This window comes from Leiobunum rupestre, chromosome 5, assembly GCF_980474605.1.
Source record: "Leiobunum rupestre chromosome 5, qqLeiRupe1.1.hap1, whole genome shotgun sequence".
Classification (NCBI taxonomy): domain Eukaryota; kingdom Metazoa; phylum Arthropoda; class Arachnida; order Opiliones; family Sclerosomatidae; genus Leiobunum; species Leiobunum rupestre.
In genome coordinates this window covers 36,093,636-36,102,289 of record NC_143388.1, presented here as the reverse complement: position 1 = coordinate 36,102,289, position 8,654 = coordinate 36,093,636, and positions in this window count along the sequence as shown.

Below are 8,654 nucleotides of genomic sequence, written 5' to 3'. Positions count from 1 at the left end.
AGTTTCCATAAGTCATAATTTGAGAGGTAAAAAGGGCTGGTAAGGCCCAAATGTTATATTTCAAATAAAACACTATTTTGAGCTAAGTTGAATTTTTTTTTAATTCCTAGGCACAAATTGTGTCTTTCACATTGAAGAGTTCCGATAATAGACTAAAAAACCCAATTTTACACCAATATGATAGCTTCCCCATAAATAAAATATTGGTAAGTACAACTATTCAATCATTTGGTCTCTTCGTGTAACCAGAAGTTTACAATAAATTCCATTAATGGGACTCTATAGACATCAATTAATAAATAAATCACTTTAAATAATTGGACTGAAGAATAAATGCGCCAGTCTATGCGACCTTGAAAAAAGGTCACCACCAGGCCGGGTGCGCAAGTTCCTGGAATTTTAAATCGGAACGCCCATTTTGATTCGCGACATATTTTGAACATTTTCTTGTTAGTAGAATTTGTTCACGTTCACGAACCGAAAATCGTTAGGATGATGACTTGTTTAAACGTGAGTTATTTATTCTCCCCTCAAAGGAGGATGTGATTGTCATAATGGTGCATAGTAGCTTCCTGCTATTCATAAATTATCGTATTTCCTCAGATAAAAACGTATGAGTGAAATCTAATATGCGTTGAGTAAATAAAGTAAGCGCTTTTAATTTCCCCTTTATGGACTATCCCTTAACGAGGTGGATTTTTGAAGCTCCGTAACTTCAGAATGGTTTGGTTTAGAAAGAAACCGTTTGCACTTTACAAAAATAAGTCGAGGCCGATCTTTCCAATGGTGCTGGTCCCATTCCCGTATCTTTTCAAATGTTGGCCCCATTGAAAAATGTTTTTGCCTATTTTCAGCTAGTGCACTTTCGGACTTTTTGCATTGCGATGCAAAAAGTTATGAGTTGCCCAGGAATATAATCGTATTTTACCCACGTCACTTCCTTGAAGAATAAATTTGGAAAAACCGAAACAAATCCCACGGGCAAAAACTTTTTTAACAGACTGTACCGTAAGTGTTATCGAAGCAGGAGAAGGGTTAAACCCGTAACTGCGCACACGAGAAGGTCGTATTACCGTAAGTGTTACCTGATTGGAAAAAAATTGGAGCTGTAACCGATTTTGAGCCGTAACGACAAGAAGAAAGAGGAGAAAAGAAAGAAGGACAGAGAGAGGATCGCGCCTAAAAGAAAAGATCCTCAATACAGAGAAAGAGAAAAGGAAAAGGTCCAAAGAAAGAAAAGGCGTTCTGAAGATGTTGAGCCCGATTTAAACCTTCCCTCTACAAGCGCTGATATATCAGGGCATAGTGTTAGCTCTGAGAATAAGAGCATGCGTGACTTGGGTGTGCAGCACCTTGTACCTAGTCTAGATAGTCGGGCGTATCCGCATTTGTTACCCAATACTGCCTAAAGCCGTTATGAAAAAAATATGGACAGTAGCGAAAGGAAGCGAGCCGCTATGGCCCAGAAGCGGTTCGATTCTCAATTCAGAGAAAGAGAATGGGAAGCTGAAGTGGCTAGACAGCAAGATGTTGCCTGCCTTCAGAGAGATAGAGACTAATAACGGGAGGCGAGGGAAGACAGGTGATTGAATCTCGAGTTTCGAGAAAGAGAACGAGTGGCTGTCGCGATGGGGCGTCTCGCCCCGGAGTTCAGAGAAAGGGAAAGAGAAACTACCGCTTCCTATACAAATGACCCGAAATATCACGAAAAGTTATATTTGAAAATGATTAAGGACATACCCTCCCATGTATGTGAAAGCTGTTACCGTTTATGGTTTAAAACGAGCGTGAAAATCTTTTTCCAACATACGTTTGTATCACTTGCCAAAAAGACATAAGACAAGGTAAAATACCAAAGTGTTCCAAAGCAAACGGGTTTCTGTTCGTGAATCTCCCAGAGTGTCTTAGAAATTGATCCCCTTTGGAAGTGAGATGAGTTTCTCCTAGAATTTCATTTATGCAAATACGACCTGTGGGTGTTGATCGACCGAGTGGAATAGAGGAGCCGTCGTGAACCGTAGCGCCGCCAGCGGTAGGTACAAGTAGGCACGTGCCTACGTTGAAAAATTTTGGGCCTACTTAGGGGGCCTCCATTTGAAGAACTAATATATAGGCCTACTTGCCTACTTGGGGCCTCCAATTTAAGAAAAGGTGCCTACTTTAGGCCTCCAATTTACGAAAAAGGTGCCTTCTTTGGGCCTAAAATTTATTGAAAAGATGACTAGTTGACAACAAGTTTTTTTTTATTACTGAACGGCCGGTTATCTTTGCTTTCCACTTTAGAAAACAAGCACCCCCAGGGGCCCCCTGCAGCCCAAAAAGGGTAGGTTAAGCGGTGTTAACATTCCGAGTTTATATGTAAAGGGTGATCATTGTAATTCGGGGGTAAAACAGCTGCTTCCATAAGCCGCACACGTTATCGTAAAACGTAAAAATGACCTCAGACCTTAGCTCCCCTCCACCTCGTGGCAAGTTCAAAGAGCGAAATGTCTCCCCCCCACAAGATTCAAATCGAGAGAGGGGGCTACCGCAACTGACACCTGTTCGTCCGAGAGCTACCGTGTTGTCAAGAATGTCGTTTGTTGATCAGCGAAATATCGTCCTAGAAGGGGGGGGCTCCACCATGGGGGTAAAACTGGAAAGCTCCAGCTTATTTGAGGGTTTGTGATTCGCCCACTGGGTCACGTGTTCTAAAGGCCAGTACGTAAAGACATTATTTTTACCAGAGTTTCATATCATTTTGTGCGCTTTTTCAAAGCAGTTCTCTACATTTCGAGTCTTTCCCAGTCAGTTAATATAGTGTCCTTTTTGTTTAAATATTTTTGGCAAGTGCCGACTTCTACCTCCTAGGGGTTTAAAGAAGCCGTACTGCACTTGTTTTAAATAAAAACATTTTGAGCTAGTTTATATAGTTAGTTGGCTTTTTTCAAGCATTTAGTAGCTAGATATTTTGAACCAAACTATTGGTGGTGCCGAGGGTGGTACCATTCATAAAACTAGATTTTTTAAGACTATAGTGGTACCATTTTTAAAAGGCGTAATATCTGGAGTTTTTACTTAAAAAACTAAAACCAGAATGAGTTCCCGAAAGTTTATGTCGGGGGCCCAAAAACCCCAAAAATGTGAGAGAGAAGCGAGCATAGTTAGTAGTCAGAAAGACGCAATGGAACGATTTCTTCAACCGTCAGCTAAAATAAATAAACTGAATTCAGGGGAGACTCTAGGTTTTACAGAGACTGAAAACAGTAAACAAATGTTGTTTAAGTTTTACCCAATTTCGATGTCAGTCCGGCTAATGAGATAGTTCTGAATTCTGAGTTATCGGAAATTTTGGTTGAATCCTCTTATAGAGCCCCGAGTGCAAAGATAGACAATTCAAACGTAAGACGATTTATTGCTTTTGATATTAGTTTAGATAAGGATTGTCTGCCCGCTCAACCTAACCTCGCGTCTTTTCCCAAAACCCTAATGGGTGGTAAAAACCAAGGCTTCAATTCTTCTTGGTACACCAAATACCAAATGCTCGTATATTCTGTAGCAAACGATGAAGTTTGTTGTTTTTGTGGTCGAAAATTTTTAGGTGGCAGAAATACGGGATTTATTGAGGGGTTTTCGGACTGGAAAAATATGGCGAAAAAGTTCGAAGAACACTTTACTTCGACTAAATCTTTACACCAACAGTCTTATAAAAAATATTCAGACTATTTGGAATCGAAATCTCGATGCTCAATAGTATGTCAGGTTGATCAGCATCATAAAACAGACGTTGCTAGAAATACAGATGTCTTAGCTGCTCACGTGCATATAATAGTACTGTGCGCCCAACAAGATCTCGCTCTTCGGGGGCATATGTCGGACGATGAAAATGGGAACAGGGGCAATTTCGTAGAAATTTTAGATTTATTAAAGAGAAATTGTTCCAACTTAAAAGCCAAGTGCGAAAGTATGCCAAATAATGCTAAATACATACATAGCACTGTACAAAATGAGCTGATTAACCTTAGTGGAAATTTTGTTAGGTGAATGATGGTAAAGGAGGTTAATGAATCAAATGGTTTCTTTTCCGTAATTGCCGATGATACCAGAGATAATGCGGGAGTAGAATAGCTGAGTGTTTGCATTAGGTATACTAGAAGGAAATTGGCGTAGTAGAGTGATTTTTAACATACACAGATTTGCATAAGTTCGACTCGGAAAGCATCAGCTTGGCTATAATTACCCTTTTGACGGAGAATGGACTGAAAATTGAAAATTGCGTTGCTCAGACTTATGATGGGGCCAGTGTAATGAGTGGGGACGTAAAAGGGGTGAGGGTTCAAATAGAGAAGACAGTAGGTGGAAATTGTCCGTTCGTCCATTGCTATGCCCATCGTTTAAATTTAGTTTTGGTTGAATGCTGCTCCAATATAGTCGCGGTTAGGGAATTACTCGGAGTAGTTCAAGCGATCTATAATTTCCAAAGCAATTCAGTTATTAGGAGTGAATGTTTTGATAATCCTCAAAAAGAGCTGGGCTACGAAATAGTTCTTAAAATGCCGCAAAGCTACGACACTAGGTGGTAGAGCAAAAAAAAAAGGTCTTCATTACTTCAGAAGTAGATTTGATTCTGTTCTATTAGCATTGGAGAACTTGGTAGAAAATGGTAAGCCCGAAGAAGCTGCCGAGTATCGAGGGTACATATTGACATTACAAAACTTCACTAACTTGATTTTAATTACGGCTTTAGATGAAATATTAGGTATTACCAACTCCTTGTCGGAATATTTACAAAGTTCGAGAGTCGTTCTAACTGAAGCTATCGCTATATGCAAAGCTACCATAACTACCTTAGAGGAAGTAAGGAACCCGAAAAATTCAACTTAATTTGGGACGAAGCTTCTAAGTTAGCAGAATCCGTTTTTATCACGGTTCCCGATCGCAACACTACACCTTTAGCTTTAAGATAACGAAAAATAATCCCTAATCAAAGACTAAAGCATAGTATGGTAACGTGTACAACAGGAAAGACCTTAAATCAACTTACTACCAAATAATCGATAAATTTATATCAGAAATGAAAAACCAATTTTTTGAAAATAATAGCCTAATTAAAGGAATAACTGCGTCTGACCCCGCCTCGAAAAACTTTCTCGTAGAAAATGACGTCCGAGCCCACTGCCAAATATACACTTGCTTTAATTTCGATCTAGATTCATTGAAAGGTCAAATTCAAATAGTCAGAAATTTAATAAAATCGAAAAATTTGAAAAGCGTAACAGACTGTTATGACTATCTAATGACGATGGAAGGTGGTTTTCCCGACTTAGTTAAGTACTATAGAGCTGTTCTGTGTATTCCCGTGGCCAATACTATTTCTGAAAGGAGTTTCAGTTCCTTGAATAGAATTGAAACGCGTCTACGGACAACAATGAGAGAGGATAGACTTTCCAACCTGGCCACATTATCCATTAAACGAGATTTATCGAATCATTTAAAAGAACATCCGATGTTAGTGGTTGGTGAATTTGGGAAGAGCTATAATCGCAGAGTGTCATTCATTGAGTAAAACGACTTTAATATTAAAAATAAGCGATTATTGTAATTGGGGATATTGGATATCTAAATGTTTGTTAAACTGGGGACAAGTGAAAAAATTAATTTAATTTTAGCTTCACATAATTTTGCAATAAGAAACACGGTGAACTCTTTCAAAACGGAGAGTTTAGTTAAAAGAAAAAAAACGTGAAATTATCGATTGAAAATATTGCGTAGAGGGGGGCCTCTAAATTCATCGGTGCCTACTTGGGAAAAAATCCTGGCGGTGCTACTGGTCGTGAATGTACCGATAAAAGTTGACACAAGTACGTTATCCACGGTGATTCTGCGTGCCTTTAACGAGACTTACACCATTCAACTCAGGTTAAGCCGCCGGATGGTGTTTGAACACGCTTATATGCCCTAGTCCGTTCTCCCACATGTAATATGGTTAGCGGCACGCCTCTCTACGTGTAAAACGAAATAGATTTATCAGCAGGGGCGGCTTAAGGGCCGGGCAACCCGGGCAACTGCCCGGGGCGCCGTTTTGAGAGGGGCGCCAAAATTGAGTTGTGCGCCTTTTTAGTTTACACCAAGAATTGGATTTGTTTATAAAATTTTTAAAGAAAGCATAACATAATTTGAAAAATCTTGAGCTAATTAGAAATACAAACCGTTTTCCCAACCAAAATGTCCAACATCGTCGATGATCGTTTTTTTGCGACTATTTATTTTAAAATAGTAAATAAACCATAAAATTACGGTCCATAGTTCTGACGGATAAAGCATTTTCCTGGGATTTTCATTATAAACCAGGGTATATAATATGAAGAAGAAAAAGTGGTTGGGCGATACTACAAGAATAGAAGTGTGTCAGAATTTTTAGCCCGGTGTACCTAGCAACAGGGGGCATACCACCGGAGGCCTATCATCATAGTGCCCTACGCCAGCGTCCCCAAGCCCGGACAGGTGACAAATCCAGCATGGGTAGTAGCGTTGGGCTAGCCAGTAAGAATTTGCCTGTACACCGATTACGTAATCATTAATGAGTTCAGATGATTACGATGAGTACAGAATGATTACGACGAGTACAGAATGATTATGATGAGAAGATAATGATTACGATGAGTACACAGGCAACCCAAAACTTTAAAATTGTTACAGATGAGTAATTGAGTACAGGATAATTCCAATGAATAAGCGTGATTGCAGATTATTACGCACTTTACAGATGATTACACGTGATTACAGATGAGTACGCGTTATTTCATAATGATTACGGTGATTACAGATGAGTACGAAGATTACAAATGATAACGGGATTAAAAATAAGTACAAAAGATTACAGAAAAATACGTAATCATTACAGTTAGGGTGTACACCGATTACGGGAAGTCGATAGCCCCTAGGGTAGTAGTACCCTACTACTTATGGTCGGACCCTTGACGCAAGCCACTCAACCCAGCAGAAGGTGCAGCAATGGGTGGACCAACTCTCACTTCGCACACAGCCGTGCGAGTAAGAGTGGATGCTATAGCAACTCCTTCCGACACCCTACCTACGTAGGTAAAAAGTCATACCCTTTGGAGAGAGCTCTTAAAGGGGAACGACGGGACACAGCGGTCCACATAACCCGGCACAGCTTGCCACGGAGATCACGGTGTGGCTCCATAAGGCCGGGAAACAGGACCAACGTGCCCTCACACGGAGGCCCGCCACCCCACAGCAGGCTACCCAATCCGCCGAGGCGGCTAGTTTACACGGACCCTCTCCGTTAGCCTGAGTCGAAGCTCAGTTTCCAGCCAAACCTGGCCGAAGTCGGAGGTGGAGATAGAACCATTTGATCAGAGCTAACATCTCCCAGTGCGCCACCGCCCTTATGGGTTACAAGAGCCGGACCCCGACTCCCCGGTAAACCCACCAGTTATTGCACACTCTAACCAATTTAGGGCCACAAGAATAGAAGGAAGCCCAAAGTAATACAGTACTTCTATGTACTTGCTTGCTATTTCGTTGTCCATTTATCCAGCTTTATGATAAATAAACTAGCAGGCCATTTTCAAAAATTCTATTTGTTTCTTAGACTATTATGAACCTGCATTTAATATTCTAAAATGCATTTAAATCGTTTTCGATGGCTAGTTCTTTAATCTGTCGTGTGTCCGTGGTTACCTTTAGTCTCTTCTCTTTTACGCGCACGCGCAGAAAGCCATTTATTACTTTCAGTTAAATAGTTTTTGTTAGATAGATATTAATTAGAGTCACGTTGAATTGAATTAAGATGTCCGAGAAATAGAAGCATTCTGGTTCTTTTTATAAAAAAAAAGTAAATTAAGAGAAGCCGTTAAAGCAGAAAAGCAAGCGACAGCTTTTAAAAAGTTCATAAGTGTAGGCCTTAAAAAAACCCGTAAAAAGTTTCTTAATTAAGTTGTTAAAGCAATTAATGTAATGAATAAAAGAATTAAGTTTACTAAGAACAACCCGTGAGTTAAAAATAAAAATATCCAGGGATTATTTTTATCTTTAACTCACGGGTTCTTCGTAAACTTAATTCTTTTATTTCACATATTAACCGTGATACTATTCAGTATGGACATTATAATTAAAGTACTTAAGGTATACTAGTCTTGCCACCTTACCTAGTGTTTCAAGCTCCATGTAAAATGACCCTGTACCATAAAGAAGGTATTAAATACGTTTACACAAAGTATTTAGAAAGGGATTAAAGGGATTATTTATTGTTAGGAAAACGGTAAATTTATAATTTATTTAGTCTCAAAATAAGAGGGGCGCCAAAAATCCCCCTTGCCAATTTAGGGAGGGTTGATTTCATCGTAGATGAGAAAGATAGGGTTGCGCCTGAGAAACCTGGTACCCAACCAATAGGAGCTGGTCACCCTGCAACCCACGGGGTTCGGCTTACAACAGAAGTTATTGCGCCCATAGAAATCCCTGTTATTGAATTAGATTCTGATGAAGAATGGAACGTGGTAACTGACAGAGACTTGGTAAACAGCGGTTCAAACGATACTTTATTGTTATCGAGTGAGGATTATCTATCGCCGGCTGATTTGCCACCTCCGGGTGATGTCGCAGTAACGATAGATCCTGGAGAAGGTCGTAGACCAATTGCAGTTTTA